The 19,075-nt window shown below is 30.6% G+C and overlaps 1 long non-coding RNA gene across 1 annotated transcript; it reads right to left on the bottom strand.

The window, feature by feature from the left end:
• Positions 1–15,739: 15,739 nt before the first annotated feature.
• On the bottom strand, positions 15,740–18,561 carry LOC126749243 (uncharacterized). Its single transcript, XR_007664941.1, has 2 exons — positions 17,007–18,561; positions 15,740–16,889 (listed from the first exon to the last, which is right to left on the bottom strand). It is a non-coding gene; the product is annotated as an uncharacterized LOC126749243 (long non-coding RNA).
• Positions 18,562–19,075: the final 514 nt, after the last annotated feature.

Raw genomic sequence — 19,075 nt, 5'->3', positions numbered from 1 at the left:
TCTCCTCATAACGTTGGCACACTCTTCGAACCGCTGCGCGAGTCATATCCAATTGTCTAGCAACAGCTCGCTGACTAAGTCCATTTTCGATTAAAGCAATAACTTGGGGGGCTTTTTGTGGTGTAGTATGCATTAAATTAACACAGTTGAACACTATTGAGGTTATGAAAAACGAATAATATGCAAATTTCAGTTGCAAACGCAATAATTTTATTATTTGACAAATTTGTTATATTTCTACTCACATTAAAGGATATTAAATTGTCTTTCAAACAGCATATTTCTTTTTTTGATCTGATGGATAATTTTAAAAAAAAATATATTTAAAGTCAAAAGTTTACAGTGGGCCGATTTCTATGCACGCAAGTTTATAATAATATATAGGCCAATATCTATTTGCCTGGTTTCGAAAAACATCATTTTATTTTTTTCTTCCAGCTACTTTTTTGAGATCCAGGCTTTCAGGAGCAAATTTTTAATTATTACTAACATGCGTCTAACGTAATTTGTATGGTCTTAAAGGTATTTTTTGTTTCAGGTCTTTGGAAAAATTTGTTGCATGTGATCTAAATAAATAATTTTGATTTTAGGCCTTCAAACGATTTTTTATTTTATATCGTTATTGACGTTATTTTTATGGCTTCAAGGATTATTCAGTTCATTCTGCCAATCATTTTTTAATGCTTCAATTTTCATATTTCTTAGGCATTTAAAGAAATTTTCCATTAATTCCCAGGCATTTAATTTTAGTTCTAGGCTCTTTGAAGTAATTTTTTATGCCTTTGGCGTTATTTTCATGTCGTTTAGGCGTTTTTTCTTCAGTCATTTTAAATTTTTTCTACGCATAAAGTCATTTTTATTTCAGGTGTTTAAATGATTTTTTATTTTATATCAGACTTCAGTCAATGTCATACATTTACGCAATTAAACTTTCATTTTATTCCAGACGAACATTTTAGTGTTTTCCAGGATCTTAGAGCCATTTTCGACGTTCTTCAGGCTTTCGGAGTAATTCTTCATAGATTCCAGGCATTGGACGTTATTTTTATGGCTTTGAGGACAAAAATTTCATATTTTTTAGGCATTAAAAAAATCCCTTACATTTAAAGCATTTGATTTTTTTTTAAAGGTTCATCATTTTGGTTTTATATTTTTAGAGCAATTCTTTCTTTTACTCGAGGCTTTCAGGAGTAATTTTTATGTTTTGACGTCATTTTCATGCCGTTTAGACAGTTTCCCTTCATTCATTTTAAATTTCTTCTAGGCATAAAAAACCATTATTATTTCACGCTCTAAAGGCATTTTTATTTTATTCTAGGCATGTGATATATTCTAGTAATTGACAATAGATTTTTGTACTCCAGGTTTTTGGGAGTAATTTTGAATGCCTTTCACACCATTTTCATGTCATTTAGGCATTTTTAAATTTCTTCTGGGCATAAAAAGCCATTTTTATTTCAGGCCTTTAAATGCATTTTTATTTTCTTCCAGGCATGTAGTAATAGAGTAATTTTTTATGCCTTTAAGGTAATTTTCACGTCGTTTAGGCATTTTTCCTTCAGTTATTTAAATTTTTTTTAAGCATAAAAGGCCATTTTTATTTCAGCCCTTTAAAGGCATTTTTATCTTCTTACAGGCATTTGATATATTCCAGAAATTACAAATACATTTTTGCGATCTAGGCAGTATTGATTCAAGGCTTTTGGGAGTAATTTTTTATGCCTTTCACACTATTTTTATGTCTTTTAGGCATTTTTCCTTCTGTCATTTTAAATTTCTTCCAGGCATTTAATATATTCCAAAAATTACAAGTTATTTTAATTTTTTTTTAGGCATAAAAGGCCATTTTTATTTCAGGCCTTTAAAGGCATTTGTATCTTCTTACAAGCATTTGATATATTCCAGAAATTACAAATACATTTTTGCGATCCAGGCAGTATTGATTCAAGGCTTTTGGGAGTCATATTTTATGCCTTTCACACTATTTTTATGTCTTTTAGGCATTTTTCCTTTTGTCATTTTGAATTTCTTCTAGTCATAAAAAGCCATTCTTATATCAGGCATTTAAAAGCATTTTTATTTTCTTCCAAGCATTTAATATATTCCAAAAATTACAAATACATTTTTGTTATCTAGACAGTATTGATTCAATGCTTTTCGGAGTAATTTTTGATGCCTTTAACTTAATTTTCATGTAGTTTTCCTTCATTTTAAATTTCTTCTAGGCATAAAAAGCCATTTTTATATCAGGCTTTAAAGACATTTTTATTTTCTTACAGGCATTTATAGCTATTTATGTATCAAGGGCATTGTAAGGACGATAATGCCCGGAAGGTGGAAATAGTAGGCTAGGTTTTCGCCTGATGGGCATTAGAATCTAACAATGCCCGTGGTGCATACAATGCTTTATGTTTTACCTAAAAATTGATTTTTATGAACAAAAATAATTTTAATATTAATTAAAAAATAGGGTCTACCTGTACAGGTAGGTGTACCTACAGAAATTTATCAAGTGACTTACAGTGATTATTTAAGTTTGACTTTGATGTTTCTGTCAGTTAGTCAGTTGGCATTTTTTGTTTAAATATTTGCTTAAAATGGAAGAAATTCCACAAAATATAAGAGAAAAGGCCATAAAAGCGACCGAAAATCTTTTGCCAGTTAAATCAAGGCAACAGTATGATCGGGAATATGGCATATTTGGTATTTGGAAAGATGCCAACGCAATTGTTCAAATAACCGAAACCGTTCTAATGTCATATTTTCAGGAACTGGTAAGTTATTGATTTTATTTTAATTGGTACATATGTACATGGTACATTGGTACATATACTGGACCAAGTATTCTACCCTAAGGTCTACGTTAATGGTCTATAAAAATATAGATATCTCGCAATACCATCGTCTCATATCTTTTTTAAAAGTTAATTCGAAAGGATATGTCCCGAAGCAGTCTAAAGTTTTGGAAGGAGAACAAATAATAAAATTTATTAAGAAGGCTCCTGATGATATCTACTTGGTACACAAAGTCATATTGGTAATGGGTGTTTTTGGAGGTTTAAGACGAGATGAGTTGGTCAAAATGACCATTGATGATATTGAAGATAGAGGAACGGTCTTGCTTATAAAGGTTCCAGAAACTAAAACTTCAACTTCAAAAAGTTTTACTATCATTGAAGAAGATTTAGGCGCTTCAAATTTAATAAAAAAGTACGCAGCATTAAGACCAGCTGGAATAAAGGGGCGAAGATTCTTTCTTACCTATAGAAAGAGTCGCAACCCGTACAACCCGTTGGAAAAAATACCATAGGAAGCGTCCCAACATTGATCGCAAAATTTTTAAAACTGGATAATGCAGAAGCTTATACCGGCCACTGTTTGCGTCGCACATCGTCAACTTTACTTGTTGAGGCAGGTGCTTCGTTTGAAATGCTAAAACAACATGGGAAATGGAAAAGCTCTTCAGTAGCTGAAGGATATATAAAAGAAAGTATTTCATCCAAAAATAAAATAGCCAAAATTATTGCCAATTCAGTTAATTCCGTATCGACTATTGAAAATTCTTTAATGGACAATTTACAAACTATACAAAATAGCGTTAGTGCTGCCACCTCTACCATCACAAAAAACACCGACCATTCTATAGTGGGATCAGCTACATTTTCCGGGACATTTCAACATTGTAATTTTTATTTTGGAAATAAAGTTTAATTTTTAGTATTTAAAGAAACATTATTTTTTGTATAAAATGGATGTTTATTCTTTATTATGAGAGAAATAAAATTGGATAAGCAATAAAATTTCCGGGCATTATCTTAATGCCCGCTTATAATGCCCTAGGTGTGATAGCAGGTATTATTGCTACTATAACATATTCCGTTTCTAAGGTATTATAAATCAATAATAGATAGGTAAAACATAAATATATTCCAAAAATTGTAAATACATTTTTGCATCCCAGGCTTTCATTTTTATGGTCAATTCCTGTTCAATTTTCTGCCAAGTTCATGTGTTTAGTTATTAATTTGTTTTTAAAGAAGTTCCTTAAAATTATGAAGAAATTGATGTTCAGAAATTACTCTAGGATTCAAACTATTAATTTTCAACTTCATGTTGATGTTTTAATTACAAGACATTCCTACATGCAACATGAAATAACTGTTTTATTATATTTCAGGGGCATTAGAGCTAGTTTTTCATTTTATTCTAGGCTTTTGGGAATTTAAAGTCATTAAAAGTTTCCGCAGGTCTTTTAAAACATATTTTTGGCATATTACGTTACTTTTTTCGTCTTTTCACACATTTTTTAGGCTTTAAAAATAATGTGTACCCCTTAGTCTTTTAGTTATTTTCATTTTTTTAATGGCTATTAATAGGCAACTAACGTAACTTTTACAGCCTTAAAGGTACTTCTTATTTAAGGTTTTAAGATACATTCATAATTTTGTTCCAGGCATTTGACGTGATTTTGTATGATATTCCAGGCATTCAATTTTTTTAAATTAAAAAGTCATTCTTGTTTCATGTTTTTGAGATATTTTTTTTTCGTTCTAGGTATTAATTTTTTTATGCATTTGACATTATTTTCAGGCATTTTTTATGTGACATTATCAATATAACTCATTTTAAGTCTGTCCGATCATTTCTAGTTCTCTAGCACAAATAATTTGACAAAATAATTTTTTTTGTTAAGGTCCTAAAATAACTTACTAGCCATTTGCAAGTCACCAGAACGTCAAATTTTAAAACAAAAAGCACTAGAATTGGCGTCCTTTGAAGCTCATGTCTGAGGTATATTTTAAGAGTGAAACACACTAACGCCGTAATTTTCTTTAAAATAATAGCAATGACTTAACCCATATAAAACGCACTTGAAAATCTATTGGAACACAAAGAAAAATTATGTAGCGACTAATAAAACCATTTTAAGCAAAATATTCAATTAGTGTATGACCCAATTGAAAGGAAAGTGGTGGCTTTACAATGCGTACAATTTAAAACGTTGTCAATTGTATTTTTTTTTATACAACGCATATAGATAATCTAAGACTTACCCATCTTGATGCAGTCGAAATTGAAATTATTTGTTTTACACCAAATGCTGCGCAGTTGAAATCAAATCGATCCTTATGCACATATATATATATAAATAACTTTCCAACAGCAGCTAGAAAATTCGGTCGGCGCTTTCTAATGCCGGAAACGGTCTTTGACAGGTCTCTCGAGGCTTAAATAAGAAAAATAAAAGGAATTTTCCATTAACAGTTTTATTGGGAAAACTTTTAGAGGTTTTCCAGAGGAGTGCCATTTTCATGTCGTATAAAAGGAGTCATTTTTACTACTTCGGTTATTCTTATTTTAAGTGGAACTACTTACCGTTTAAAAATTCAATAGGCATCTTAAAAGAGGTAAGAAGGGCTTTTGGGTGTTAGCTACTTACTCTACGCGCGCTACTTCAGGTACCTGACTGGTAAGAAAACACAGACGAGGCACCAAAGTAGCACCAGTAGAAAAAGTTTCATGTAGATTGGTGTTCTTGGTGCTGCAACTCTAGAAGAGTCAAATGATAACTGAAAAAGAAATATGAATATTAATAATAGTGTTTTTAATTATCAAATACTTGCATTGATTTTTAAACGACTTTTCAAAGGGACAAAGGGACCTTTTCTGGTCGCTCTGACAATACACGTTATTGCAATACAAATTCAACCTTGATTTTTTTTTATTGAAGTGATTCTTTTTTAAATATTTCAAAATGAAAATAAATTCAATGTATAAGAAAAAACATTCAATGTATAAGAGGCGTATACAATAAACAGCAATATAAATAGAAGACTATTATAAAATTCTCAGTTTTGAGTTTTTATAAAAATTAGCTTTTTACTTGTATTCTGAATTAGATGACCAATTGACTTGTTTGTAACAGCAGTACTCAGAGTCTATCCAATGTCTGCTTGGGATATTTCTTGTTTGTTTGCAGAAGAACACATCAATGGTACAAGGAACCAATGGTATTACCCTTAACACATTTACCCTTATAGAGAAAGAATACCTTTGAAATATATTTAAGAAGCACTTTTCATCTAATTGTAATTTACGCAAAAAAAGAGTTACTAAAGGAAGTGGATGGTGAGCTGCTTAATTCAATGGTGGCATACTGAACGGTGCTTAAATCCATATCAGAATGTCATAAGGTAAATGGCGGGATGTTGATTGATGCTTAAATGGATAGACGTTTTCAACCATTTAAATACCGCTGTTAAGTGCCGAATTCAATGGCGGAATGCTCAAAAGCTTTCGACATCGGAAAGATGTTATTAATTAAGTATTTACAGTTTTACTTTTAAGGGTTGTTTTAATATTGGAGTGAGTTGTGCAAAGGCTTTCCACAATTTTATTTGTAAATTAAATTCCCTATTTAACTTTTGCCATAAAAATGCAATTTTCATTCTTTCATCAGTTTTTTCAGTAAAAAATCATCATTATTTGGGCAAACACAAGTTTTTTCATATTTTATAATAAAAATAGACCAATTGACTTGCGGCCCTCTCCATTTAATTTACAAGAAGGTCATTTATAATAGGCGTTATTGCTATATTATAAATTGGACTTTGAATTTTTTATTCATTTTCGAGTTAATGTATAGGTGTGATAAAGTGTTTTTGGCCACACATAAGGCGCTTTAAGTACAATTTTAAAAATTAATCCTCGTCTAGTAAAGGTATAAGGATGTTGAAAAAAGTGTGTACAATTTAAAAGTTAATTCATTATAGTTAATTAAGACACTTTTAATATAAATAAAGAGTCTTGAATATTCCTGGAGATTCATACTAGACTGGGCCAAAAAGATCCGACTATTTTTTTTTCATTTAAATATATACCATTACTAAAATTGAGAATAACGTGTGAAAGAGTGATTTTATACAAAAACGTTAGGAGACCTTTTTTATAGAGTATTAAATTCCTTGTAAGAATCTAAATTGTGCTTTTCTATATATTAATTTGTTTGTTAGTTACAAAATTCCAAAATAAACAAAGGTAAATCTAAAAAATATATCAATCTTTAAAGCTTGATTATTCGGAAGCGACTCGTCTGGCGAAAATTTTCAAAGAATGGTTTTTTTGTAAAGAATTTAATTTCCTATAAATATATGTGCAGATAATTTGACGCAAAAATTACTGCACAAATAAAATATCGAAAATTAAGATGATAGACCTCTTAATATTAATATGAATGGCTCAAACATTTACGATATTTTTTTTTGATATATTTAAAAAAAAAGTCGATTTTTTGGCCCAATTTCATGCATATCCTTTGGCCACGCATAGGTCGATTTTAGTACAATTTTAAAACTTAACCCTTGGCTATTTACAATGGAATATTGACAGACCTTGGCCTATTTAAATTGTACTAAAACACAATTCTTAGCACTATTTTTTATTTAATTTTTAGTAATGCGTAGCATTTAGCCATGCATAATGCGTCTTTAAAATTAACCCTCGGCTAGTAAAGGGTTCTTATAATTATTAATAATAGACCATCATGATCTCTATAAATAAAACCCATAACAATATAAGTTTTATTTATAGAGCTTAGAGTTTTTGGCATTTCTCTAATATTTATTGGCCTTTACCCATCTAAGTGGAAAGTAGGAAGGCACATCATGATGTGCCAGAGTCTGGACGAATGTACCAAATCATTCTTATCTGAATAGTTGTCATCTTTGATGAAATCCCAATTTAAATCACCGATTGACTTTCAAAGGGCATATGAGTCCTGCTAAGTTAGGGTCATTTTATTCTTGACTTACTTTGCATGTTGGCAGAATGTTGTACAATTTGGTCAAAACGTGCTTGGCCCATCGCATGTCATTTTTCTAATTAAGACACTTTTATAAATAAATAAATGCTCTCGAATATTCCACACACATAGGAATGGTTCTAGTACAATTTTAAAAATTAACCCTTGGCTATTTATAAATGAAAATGTTGACAGACCTTAGGCCTATTTAAATTGTACTAGGAACACAATTTTTACCACAATCACAATTTTTTATATTTAAATAAAGACAGTTGAGGAATTCTTAGTAACGCCCAGCTTTTGGTCATGCATAAGGTGTTTTTAGTACAATTTTAAAAATTAATCTTTGTCTAGTAAAGGGGAAAGGATATTGAAAGAATTTGGTACAATTTAAAAATTTGTACTAAAAACGTGTTTGGCCTTGTGCGTGGCCATAGGCTACGCCCCACCGCATGCTATTCATCCAATTCAAGCACTTTTTATAAATAAATAAATAAATACGCTTAAATGCTCCAAGCAGAAGGTCGGTTCTTGTACAATTTTAAAACTTAACCCTAAGCTATTTATAAATTAAAATATTGACAGACCTTGGGCCTATTTAAATTGTACTAGGAACACAATTTTTACCACTATCATAATTTTTTATATTCAAATAAAGACAGTTGAGGAATGCTTACTAACGCCCAGCTTTTGGTCATGTATAAGGTGCTTTAGTACAATTTTAAAAATTATTCTTTGTCTAGTAAAGGGGAAAGAATATTGAAAGAATTTGGCACAATTTAAAAATTTGTACTAAAAACGTGCTTGGCCATAGGCTACGCCCGACTACATGCAATTCCTCCAATTACGACACTTTTTATAAATAAATAAACACTCTTGAATATTCCACGCATAAGGTCGGTTCTAGTAAAATTTTAAAACTTAACACGAAAAATGTTGGCGGACTTTTAACTATCACAAGTTTCTATATTTAAATGAACACAGTTGAGGAATTCTTTATTATCACAACGCATTTCATCAAATTCAGAGACTTTTTATAAATAAATAAAGACTCTTTAGGACACTGTGGGTGATAACACAAAGTAAAAATTTTAAAACTAACCCTTGACTATTTAAATATTTACTACAAAACCGTTCATAACTCTCTTATTTTCAACTTGAGAGTACACATAACCTTTTTTGTTCAGATAAAGAGTTGCTATCGACTGGTGTAATAATAATTATAAGGTATACCACTTAAAAAATACATGAATAACTTATTAACAGTGTTGCCTATGACTGCTTTTTTGTTTTCTCAGTGCTAATAATTCTCGTATCATACTTAATTTCAGATAACCGTGTATGATGTATTCAGTTTTCAGAAAATTTATCAGAGGTTATATGTGGATTTCTCCTTATAATACGTCAAAGGCATCTGGGCTTGTCCCGTTATCTAAAAATACACAATGATGAATTTCCTTATAATTTATAATCTTATCATTTATTGGCATAAATTCTAAAGGTATGACATTTTGCATGGAAATCCCTAAACAAAACAATAAATTGTATTAATATAAAAGTGGGAGTTGCTGATTTAATGCAAATATGCAAAACCGAAGTTGCTGCTGCCACCCATAAGCGAAATAAATTTGAAGGTGACTCCCACTTGCTTTGCTCTTCAACATTCATCTGTCCTCTATTTATGTTAAAAATCTGGTTTTGTTTTATTTATAATCCGTGTCACTGTACTGTAGATTGTACCCAACGTCATGATTAATATAAATTGTTTATAGTGTAGCTATTAACCTTTTTAATGACAAATTACATTTGACATTAACAACTTTTCCAAAGCAAGGTAGGTAATTATTGTAGTTTTTAAGGTGTTTTCATGACAAATGAAATACCGATATTATTATTGCTCTTTCGTTGCCTCATTTCAGCAGAAATCCCATTACCCTGAAATTCTTAACGTAATTAAAATTTCCTAGATGGTTTATAGACAAGCATGAACTTGAGAAATCTTGTTAAGACCAATAGCTTCAAGGTCAATTAATTATGATCTTTTCCCATTAAAAGTGTTTTTATGTGAAAGTTTCTCATGGCATCGAGTTGTAGAATTTACTTTCTTCAACTTACTGTTTCAACTGCATGGAACAAGTAATAAATTGGTCTGAACTGCCTGAAATAATGAAGCAACGATATGAGTTAGGAACTACTCAAATATATCATTTATTTCGAGGTGTTTTCACCAGTTTGTGAGACTAGAAAAATAATTTATTACCTATAAATGACATCTTGAAGTCATGACTTTTTTCGGCCTGGAAGTTGAATTTATGAATCTAAGAAAATTTATTGAAGACTAACAACTGTATGTAGAAAAAGAATTCTGAACTGCCAGAGAATAAATATAGGAATGGTTTAATAACAGTAAAAATTACATAATAACTGTCCAGCAAAAGTAACAAAATAGCTTTAATTATCCAAAAGAAGTGAAGAAAGTGCTTGCAATATTTTGGAAGGCATAAAGATAATGACTTTAAACTGTTGAACTAAAATTTATTGTTGTAAATGTTTGTTATTACTTAAATATTCATGAAATATCGTGAATCAATATTAAATGAGAAAAAAAAGATTCTCCAATAGTCATTGGACACTTTCGAAAATTAACAGTTTCTACTATTGCAATTTCCACTGGAAAAACTTGCTTTTATGCCAATCATCATGACCTTCAAAAATAATTAAAATCAGGAATTGAGGATTTTGGGAAAATTATCAAGCAAACAAAATACGGTTTTTTTAAGTAGCGAAGAAAAATGTCTACATCAACAATAATAAACTAAATTCACATGAATACCAGATTGATTCGAAATAAGTCATTTCACATTGTTTGTTTGAACATTGGCTAACATTAGAAGAAGCACAAGTACTAAATTTTGGTATCTACAAGTAAGTGAGTATCTACTCAAGATTAACCTATTACTGGTGGAGGCGTAGATGAATTGTACAGTTTGTGTAGGATTTAGTAGATACATTTTTATATACAAAAAAGTTACATGTAGCAAGACTTGACTCCAATTTTAATTAAACTTTTAATTATTGTAAAGTTGCGTATTGTCTGCCTGTGTTGCATTTTTTATATAAGAGTTTCTCTTAAAGAATGATTGTCTTTGAAATCAATAGAATAATGACTCTGAATGACTTTTGTACCTTTTCAATGAAGATATTATTTTAATATGCATGTATTATAACATGAAAATATTGGAATTGATGTGCTGTATTTTTATAAAAACACCAAAAAATATTCACGATTACTAATATAACCGGCAGATCCTGTAATAACCCAATAAAGATCGCCATAGAGGATTTTTTTTTTAAATATAAAATGAAAAATGTTAAAAAATGAATTATCTGAAATTAGCACGGCTAAAAATATAACCGTTATCGTGGAAACCAGTCAGTGTCGACGAAAGAATATGATAAACTCAAGGTTTTTTTTTACATCAGTCAGTAACTGCCAAATTAATAGTGCGGTAAAATTAGCGATAAAGTCGCAAAAAAAAATGTCAGGACTAAGCAGGTTTCACCCCCGAGGACCTTCTTTCTCTTAATTTTTTTGATCTCCCTTTTTGAGCATATCTCGTAAGGCAAAAACAACCCTAACTTTTAGGCATCCAAGTTATTCACTAAACTATTCTTTAAATGACTGGACTAAACAATATCTATATATTTTTAAAATGCCGCGATTACATAAATATAGACCATTAAGTTTTTAGATAAGGCAATTTTCATACAATGTACTCGGATTATGAACGTTCTGGGGCGCGTTATATATTTTGGCTTAAAAATTACAAAAATGTCAACAACTACTTTACAAATCATACGAATAAAAAAAGTATCTACATACCATATACGATTATCATCATACAAAGACAACAATGGCCTTAAGCCTTTTAACCCTTCCTGCATCAATATATTATTAAATGCGAGAGGGGCTTAAATTTTTATTCTCAAAGAGGGTTAATCGGGGTGATCATTTAGTGTGTAATCCTTTTATAATATTCCATAACATCCCTTGTTTCATGTCAGGTGGAAGTATTAAGTGAATACATGTAGGCAATAACGTTTATTGCAGGTGATTTATAGCACCTATTTAGGATGTTTCAGTGATTTTATTTTGGTGGAGTTATTGAAGCAAATATTGGGTAAATTTTTTTACGAATTTTGAACCGAAGAGACTTAGTGATATTTCTTAATTAGTGCAATGGCAGTTTTTTAAATTAAATAAAAGTCGATCCTAACTTTTAGGTTAAAAAAAGTGTAAATTTTAGACTTGGCAACATCGCACTTTGTCGAAAGACACTTGACAGCTGGCAGTTCTTCATTTTTGTAGTGACAGTTCTTAAATTATATAAAGTAATTATTTATAATTTTTGCATGTAAAAAGTGTAAAATATCTTTGTGTTTATTTGTTCATTATTGCCACGCTTTGCGTTTTGACTTATTAGTAAAAAAGTAAAGGTAAGGGATATTTTCTTTATCACTCTGCGCAGGCGCTGTTTTGGTTATCCGCCATAAATTTTTAAACTTTAATTTTGCTCCATTATTTTGTCATTGTATAGTAAATATGTTTCAGTATTACGGGTTTTTGGTAGAAATAGAAAATGTGGATATAATAATTGTAATTTGCTTACTAGTCAAGCAATAAAACCAAATTAATTAAAATATGATTTGGCCAAACAAAAAATGTACATATCTTATAATACCGGTCACGTTACGTATCAATTATTATTATTATTTGTCATTTTTCTTTGCCGGGTATTTTATGATCACCTTTAAGTAATTTCAAACTAAAATTTTCATTTCCTTCTTAGCAGTGCGCACGCGTTACTATGGGCAACCGCCACATATTTTCTTAATTGTTGGTAATGTTTTATTATTGTTTAATATTAGAATATTGTTCGGCGTTATGAACAAATAGAGATTTTTAAAATAACTATAAATGTTTTACAACTTTGCAACAAAAATATCATTCAAACAGTGATCATAACCTATAATCGTAAAATCAATTGTGATTACTGTTTATCGTGGATGTAACACTATATTGCCACCCCTACCTACGTGACCTTTAACACGTTAGATCCTCGGATCGGCTTTGACACAACGTCGAAGTAGGCCGCTATTTAGAATGACAAATGACAGTTCTTAATTATTCATTTTAGTTGTCATGTTCCTGTGCGGTACATATTAAGTAATTTAATATCATTTTGCTCATTTAAAAATTGTAAATTGTTGATAAATACTCTCGTGTTTCTGCAGTCGTTGCTAAGAGAAAAAGTAGAGTTTTGGGAGTCGTTTTTTTTTTTAAATTCAAAGGTAGGTAAGTGATTTTGTTCTTAGCAGTGCGCACGCGTTGCTATGGGCAACCGCCACATATTTTCTTAATTGTTGGTTATATTTTATTATTATTTAATATTAGAATATTGTTCGGCGTTATGAAAAAATAGAGATTTTTAAAATAACTATAAATGTTTTACAACTTTGCAACAAAAATATCATTCAAACAGTGATCATAACCTATAATCGTAAAATCAATTGTGATTACTGTTTATCGTGGATGTAATACTATATCGCCACCCCCACGTAACGTTTAACACGTTAAAACCTCGGATCGGCTTTGACATAATGTCGAAGTAGGCCGTTATTTAGAATGACAAATGACAGTTCTTAATTATTCATTTTAGTTGTCATGTTCCTGTGCGGTACATATTAAGTAATTTAATCTCATTTTGCTCATTTAAAAAATGTAAATTGTTGATAAATACTCTCGTGTTTCTGCAGTCGTTGCTAAGAGAAAAAGTAGAGTTTTGGGAGTCGTTTTTTAAAAAAATTCAAAGATAGGTAAGTGATTTCGTTCTTAGCAGTGCGCACGCGTTGCTATGGGCAACCGCCACATATTTTCTTAATTGTTGGTAATGTTTTATTATTGTTTACTATTAGAATATTTTTCGATGTTCTGGGTTGATAGAGATTTTTGAAATAATTATAAATGTTTTACAACTTAGCAACTAAAATGTCAATCAAACGTGATCATAAGCTATGACCGTAAAATCGATTGTGGCTACTGTTTATTGTGGATGTAATAATATATCGCCACTCCCAACTCAGAGGGTCACGTGGTATATCGCATGACAAGTGACAGTTCTTAACTATTCTTTTTATTTGTCATTTTCTTGGAAATTGTAGATAAATACTTTCCCATTACGCCGTAATTAAAAGCGGAATTTTGAAGTTTAACTTTTAGCAGTTTTAGCGCAAGGTAAGAGATATTTCTTTCTAAATGCGCGCACGCGCTGTTGTCCCTCTAGATATGGGTTTTTTAATGATTGTAATTTTTTTTTTTACATTTTACCATTGTGTTTGATATTTGTATTAATGATTACAGCATGAATGCACTTTTGCAATTTTTAAATGGTAAAAAACAAATACAACAATTTTTTTTTTTTAATTTCTTGGTCAACAAAAGTAAGGTTATAATTTTCGCGGTTTGTGGTTCTATACTAGAGAGAGTAAATATTAAATCAATAAAAGTGAAGTTCTAATATTTGTTGATACTGTAATAATTAAGTTTTATGTGTAAAACCAGGTATAAAGTCCATCATGAATAATACCAACTCTAGTTTTGCTTTCACACATTTTCTTAATTATTGGTTAAGTTTTAGTTTTGTTTTATTGTTTAATATTAGAATATTTTTTGGTTAAGTTTACCAAAAACCTTAAACAAACAATAATAAATCATTTACAACTTAGAAACACAATAAATATTGTTTGAATATGCCAGGAAAAAGTAAAAAAATAGTCCAATTTCCCAAAAGTATTAAAAAGTCCTTACCTAACTGCCTGTGAGTAATAAAAATTAAGCCCGGGTGCTTGCATGTTATCAAAAATGTCCTTAAAAAAGTGAGAAATTGCTCCAATTGTCTGAAAATACCAAAAAATGTCCCCAATTGCCTGGAAGAAATTCCAACTTCTTCAAATCATTAAAAAAACTAGACCAATGGCATGAAAATTAAAAAAACAAGTGTCCTGAAGAAATAAACAATTAAAAGGGGGTTTAAAGTTTGTTACAAGTCCCTGGAAAAATTTGAATAAATAAAATATAAAATGAAGAAGGATCTATACCTTCTTCTAAACATCTAAAAAATACTAAAATGCTTTGAAATAATTTAACCATTTACTGCATGAATTTTTTGTTTTCTTCGAAAAAATTCCCAGGGATGGAGGAACACGCTTTATTTATGTAAAAAATACCAAAAAAATTTTTGTTTAATATTTGCTTTATTTATTTATAAAAAAATGGAAAGTGACATATATGGAACATTATGCAACAACATTATCATTTATTCAGTGTGGAACATCATAAAACAATTTCGGTCTTTATTAAAACACAAGAAAACTTTACATTTCGTACAAGACACAAAAGATTTATATTCACACAATGGAAACTTGCATCTTGATCTTTGTTGTTCACTCCATTCTGGTAAATGGTCAATACCATCAAGACGCACCTCTTGTTGAGGAATTTCTTTGGTAGGTCCACGCTTCTTTTTTATAGCATATAATGTCTGAACCTCTGCTGAAGGTCTTCCTACTCTTCTTTTATATTCTTTATTAGCATTGCATAAAGAATCAGCGATGGCCAGCTTGAAGTCCTTAAGGGGTAGGTCAAATTCTTTATTGCTGCGTCTCCACAATAACCAAGCATTTACGCAACACAAATCCAACATGTGAAAAAATTAGCGTAAATACCATTTCTTTGAACGAATTTTAATCCTATAAAATCCCAACATGGCATCCAGAAGGTCGACGCCTCCCATATAATTATTGTAAACAAAAACACTTCTAGGGCATTCAATCATTTTATGAGTTACTTTTTTTCTCACCACGAGGTTCAGAACCAACATAGGTAGAAAGGGTGGTCACGACTTTATTATCATACCATGACACTGTTGCAATATCCACATTATCTATGCGAGATATTTTTTCTTTTATTGTGCCACGACCAGTTTTCTTCATATCTTTTTCAGATGGTAATGTACATGGTATACGATTGGCTCTCACTGTCCCTAAAGGCAATATCCCTTCTTTATGTAAGTAAATCATCAAATGTATGCTAGCAAACCAATTTTCAAAAAATAGTTTATAGTTGTTATTCCTTGGAACACTCTCGGATAACCTTATTACAACATTACTACTCATTCCTAAATTGGGGCGCCCGTTAGGAACTTGGTTGCTTTGGAATTCTGCAAAAAGGTCGAAATCGTAGCTGAACCCGGAACTTCCGCTAAGAATGAAGTTCTTATAACCCCACTTGTGAGGTTTCTTAGGGTTATATTGCTTTAGTTGACTTCTAGCTTTGGTATTCCTCACGTGGTACCAATAGTAGTCTTTCTCTTATTTGGGTAAGAAAAGGTCTAGTTTTGAATAACTTATCGTGACCTGGTTGACCTCTTTGGATCATTTGACTATTGTCATTGAAATGAATAAAGCGTTTTATCGTCTCGAATCTATTGCAGCATATAACCTCAGAAACAGCAGGATGGCCTAATAAACCATTCCAATAATCTCTTGTAGAAGGCAACTGTATTAGAGAAGTCAAAATGCAGATTCCGATGAACTCAATCTCATGAATTTTTTGTATGGACAGGCTTGTGTGGTTGACACTGGATATTACACAAATTACTTTGCTCTGTAATGTAACTTATGAGCTCTTTTGGGAAAAGGAATTTGAACTATTCTACTGGAGTTGCAAGCGTACGAATCGAATCCGGAAGATCCTGACAACCTCTAAATTGAATTTCGTTATCGTTTTTCAATAGATTACCTTCGTGCCATTCAATATTCTTCGATATTCGTTTTCGAATTTCTGATAGGGGCATATCGTCATCAGATGAATAGTCGGATTCTGAATCTGGATCATTTTGGTTGGTTTGTATTTTTGAATTTACACAACTTTCAGCTTCGTCGCCAGATAAATCTGGATCATCACTTTCATCGGAGTCTATATTAGCTACATGTTGTAGAGTACCATAAAATTTCTTTGTGTCCATAACTGAAAATAAAAGCAACCAATGTAAACTTTAATAATTGCATATTGTTCCATATATGGCACAAGCACAAAATCGTAAATATAACCTCTTAAATTACCATCAAATAAAAAATAACTTACTGTATAAGACAGCTTACACTTCACCCGTAATGCCAATAATTTTTTTTCGATAATATTATAATTTTAAGAAACAAAAAACTTGCAAACAAAACGTATCAATCAGCTGTTAGCGTGCAATAGTCTCTGACGCGAAATATCTGTCGTATAATTGAACAATACTATCGATGTGTACATTTTGCTGTGTAAGCGGGTACGTTCCAAATATGATACAGTATAATTTTAGACAATATTTTTATATTTTTGTAGTTTGGGTCATATATGGCACATGATGTGGTAAAGGGTTAAAAAAGGATCTAAAACACTGTAAAGATTTTTTATTTTAGAAAAAATGCTGTTTTTTTTATTTCAGTGCCAAAAAATTCATAAAAAATGACTTTATCTGCCTGCGAGTCTTAATTTATCATAATGTGATTTAAACTTGAACATAACCTATAACCGTAAAAGCGGTTGTGCTTACAGGGGGTGTTTCTGTTTATCGAGGGATAATAACTATACCGCTACTCCCACGTCATGGTTAACACAGTTTAACTCAGAGGGTCGCGTGACTTCAAACGGCAAAGCAGGCTGATATTTCGAATGACAAGTGACAGTTCTTAATTATTATTTGTCATTTGCCTGTGCCGGGATTAAGTAATTTAATCTTAATTTTTTTTATTCAAAAAGTGGAAATTGTGTGTAAGTACTTTTGCTTTTTTCTGGTAATTGTTACAAGGAGTTTTGCAAATCGTCTTATTAGTGAAGAACTTAAAGGTAGGCGATTTACTTCATAAAAGTGCGCACGCGTTGCTTTGGGCAACCGCCACAGGTTATCTTAATTGTTGGTTATTTTTAATATGTTTTTTATATTAGAATATTTTTCGGTTTTATGAGTTAGAAATGGAGATGTTTTAAATTATTTAAATGTTTTACAACTTAGCAACAAATTTTCATTCGAATGTGAACATAATTTATAACCATCAAATCCTCGGATCGGCTGAAATTTCAGTTTTAGCGAAAGGTAAGAGATATTTCCCTCTGAATGCGCGCACGCGCAGTTTGGCCTTCTAGGTATGTGTTTTTTATAATTGTTTATATTTTTTTTTAAACATTTTATTATTGTGTTTGATATTTGTATTACTGATTATAGCATGGGGTTATAATTTTTTCGGTTTGTGGTTCTATACTACAGAGACTATATATTAAATTAATAAAAGTGATGTTTAATATTTGTTGATACTGTGATAATTATGTCGTATGTGTAAAACCAGGTATAAAGTCCATATCATAAATAAAACCAACTATACTCTATTTCCTTTTTGGTGAGAGCATAGTGCCTCATTATTTATGCAGAAGTAGCATAAATATAGGGTGAGTCTTCCATTTTTCTACATGTAACAAAATGATAAACCAGGCTGTTTTTACCAATTTTAAGTGGACAAGTCCTGTATGGTCTCAAATACAACAGGTCGTAAAATTCGGAACAATGGTTTTGAGTTCATTTTTATGACAAACGGGTTGCCAGTGTCGTCCCGACTATGGATATTGATTTTAATTTTTAAGTTAAATAATGAAATCTGTTATGAAAAATTTATAAATAATGTTGGATTTTATCTATTATCTATTAGATAAAGATTTTTAGAAAAAGTATGGTTGGTAGGTATAACCTATATTTATTAAATTAACAAGAAACATTTCTTAAAACGGAAAAACCTCATTATAAAACTATGGCAAATAAAATGAAATATAAAAATTTGATTAATACCGCAATTTGATTGCTTTTTAAATGTTTAAAAAATTGTTGTAAAATTTCATTTTTTTAATACCAACCAATAAAAAATGCAACTCTCCAAACATATCTTGTCATTTATAAGAAGGGTACATAAATATAAGGATCCTTTAATTTATTAACCATATTTACATATATTACAATAAAAATATTTACGAAATATACAAAAAAAAATCAATTTATAAATCACACATTTCATTACTCTCATCGCTTTCATCCGAATCAGACATTCTCACTGTTATAACTAAGGGTTCGACAGTTTCTTCTAGAAGATTATCGAGGGTCCACATCTTTTCTTCTTCTT

Source organism: Anthonomus grandis, chromosome 22, assembly GCF_022605725.1.
Source record: "Anthonomus grandis grandis chromosome 22, icAntGran1.3, whole genome shotgun sequence".
Classification (NCBI taxonomy): domain Eukaryota; kingdom Metazoa; phylum Arthropoda; class Insecta; order Coleoptera; family Curculionidae; genus Anthonomus; species Anthonomus grandis.
Note: the sequence above shows the minus strand (reverse complement) of the source record. Positions and strands in the feature narration are given on the sequence as shown.